Raw genomic sequence first — 3,030 nt, forward strand, 5'->3', positions numbered from 1 at the left:
AAGTGCAAAGGCTCTGCGTCCCGCGCCGCTAGCCGCTCGCCCGTCGCCGCCCTCCTCCCCTCAACCCGCCCGCTCTGCCCCGCGGCCGCCGCCACAGCAGCACCTCAGAGCCTGTCAACTAGGTCACGCCTCGCGCTAACCTAACACCCGCTCAGGCCCCGCCTCCCGGCCGCTAGGCAGCGCCGCCGCCCATTGGCTGCTCCGCCCGCCGCTCTCCGCGTTCTAGCCAAGGCGCGCCCCGACTTCAGCCTCAGGGCGCAGGCGCAGGCTTGGGCTCGACGCCGAGGACGTTGGGGAGCTGGAGGGGGCGGGGCCAGAGCTCGAGCCCCAGGCCGCGGCGCCGAGCGGGGCGGGGCGTGCAGCAGCGGCCGGCAGGGAGCGGGTGGAGCGGGGCAGAGGGCGGGGCCTGTTGGCAGGTGCGCCAGGTGACCCCCGAGCCTGCTGCGAGAGGTGGCTTGTCTGGGGTTCTGCAGGATGAAGAGGTCGCGGGTCCTGGGAGCTGTCCGAGTTCTTTGTAACTGCCTCTCCTGGAAAGGTTTTACCTGATAATCGGCCACTTCCCTCTTGGTGGGCAAATAGAACCAAAAGAAATGATCCCAGACCCTGTGCAATCTGCTGCTGAATCTTGGGTTAGGGATTTCTTTGGGATTCTGTGAAGTTCCGAAAGCTTCAAAGTACACTGGGCTAACTCAAGAGTTTTAAGAACTGGCAACCAAAATGCATTGGGACCAAGTCCTACATCAAAGCTAATTCCAATGAGTAATGCCTGTGGCTGGTTGTCTTTTATTCTTCGTTGACTTCAAAATAGCTTCTGATCCAAAGATCTAGCTTGATCCTGGGTGGTTCTGTCGTGATTCAGAAAATTCAATTGCAGGAAAATCTACGGGAATACAGTGACCTAGAACATAGAACTTTTGGACCCCCTTCTACCCCAGCTTTATTGTCTTCGTCCACAAAGCTGGCTTAGTGGATTTGGGAAAGTCACATTTATTAAATTTAGGGTTTATGTTACATGTGTTGGCAAATATCTATATGGAACACAATATTTTTTTGAGATTGGTCTCTTTGTAGCTCAGACTTGTGTAGCAGACTTTCTTTCAGACCACCAACCAGTACCCCAATCATGAGACAGAGACATGTTATTTGTTGAGAATGCTCAGACTTAGCTTTTATTTTAGTGTTTCTTTTTATCTGCGTTTTGCCTTGGGACTTTTTACCATTCTTTCTGTATGTCCTACTTTCATTGCTTCTCCTATCTGCCTAGCTGGCTTCTGGCCCTGGGCATGTCCCTCTCTTTCTCCCTCATCCTCTTCTCTAGCCTAGATGTCTCTTCCTACTTACTCTGCCTTTGAACTCACCTTACCCCTCCCCTGCCTAGCTATTGACCGGTCAGCTTTTTAATAAACCAATCAGGTGTCTTAGGCAGACAAGGTGACACAAAAAAAAAATGAAAAGAAACATCTTGACCTTGCTAACAAAGCCAGTAGAAACAAACGTAACAGATCCTCACATAGTTATAGTAATTTTCCACAACAGGCTTGTCCCAATCCCAGAATTTTCTTTCTTCAACCTTAAACAAACCTCCACCAAAGAGGACTAGAATGCATTCAAAATAATAATGATGATAAAGAAATGGAAAGAAGGGTACACTAAGAGATGTAAAGAATAGAATTTTTGAGTAATGGAAGTTAAAATGAATTCACAACATCTTAAAATAGTAATATTTGTTTTGATATTCTCTTTGGAATTTTTCTTTAAATGCTACCATATCCATAAAACATTATTATGTTGGGAGAAACAGAAAAGGTGCAAGGAGGAAGTAACTCTTGAAATTATTTTTGCAATGGAATTTTAAGGGCTTTAATTCATAGAGAACCAAGAGAAAATTGACAATGGGATAAACTTTCGGAGAAAGAGGAGTTTAAAAAGATGATGGCACTCTCATGGATGGTCAAAGCAATGTTGCCATTAACCAAGAGATGTCATTTGAATGTGGAGAGTGTAATGATCTGTCCTGTCCCTTTACGAGACAAGCCACACCACTCCTGATCTTCAGCTTCCAGACTGAGTCCCTCCTTTCCAGTCTTCCTCTTGAAGAGGCAGCTTCTGTCTCTCCCTTCTCCCCACTTCTCTGCTTCCCCCCCCCCTCTCCTCTTCTCCCCTTCTCCCCTTTCCCCTCCATAACCCACTAAATATCCAACCTCACTCTGCACTGCATGTCTATCCATATCTCTGTCTCTCGCCCACCATGTGGCTCCCTGCCTGGGACCAGCGCCTTTGGACACCTGCGGCATTATCTCGTGGCATGGTCTTGTGGCATGCTCATCTGTCATGTTTCTCATTGTGGGACTGGCTGCCCCATCGAGGTCTCTCACCCACCATGCATCTCTCTGCCTGGGACTCGTAGCCTGCTGCAGCCACTCTGGGAACTGTGCCATCCTTGCCTGGGACTGGCTGCTCTCTCGGGACCCACTGCCCACTGCCTGCTGCTACTTCAAGGACCTGCAGCATGGTCTCATGGCCCTCCTGCTGCAGCCACTTGTAGATCTGCAGCATTTTAACTTAAACCATAACAGGGTGTCCTAAAGCTTTCTTCTCAAAGTAGTACTACTCCAGGGTGGTGTAATTGGGGAATGCTGTGAAAAGGAAACATGAAACTCCTGTCTCTCTGCAGTCTAGCCTAAGATCTAAGTAGGTTGTTTCACCAAACACTCCATACATAATGTGGCATTGTCATGAGAGACGCAAACCAATGTGACCTTTCAGAATTGAACTTGAACCTCCAGAACCATAAAGCAAAAAGGGCAACTTTATTTCCTAAGTAGACTGTCTTTGGTATTTCATTGTGTTATTGTAAGTTAGCTCAACAATTAAAGATCATATTTTTTGGGGGAAATTAACTTATTTAAAAGTGCTAAATGTTATGTGTCTGCCAAAAAGTACCAAGCCTTTTTCCTTCAAGATGGAGGCTTCACTCCAGCCTAGGACCAATCCTTCCACCTATGCTTTTTTTTTTTTTTTTTTTATAAA

The sequence above is a fragment of the Microtus ochrogaster genome, unplaced genomic scaffold (assembly GCF_000317375.1).
Source record: "Microtus ochrogaster isolate Prairie Vole_2 unplaced genomic scaffold, MicOch1.0 UNK3, whole genome shotgun sequence".
In the NCBI taxonomy this organism is placed as follows: domain Eukaryota; kingdom Metazoa; phylum Chordata; class Mammalia; order Rodentia; family Cricetidae; genus Microtus; species Microtus ochrogaster.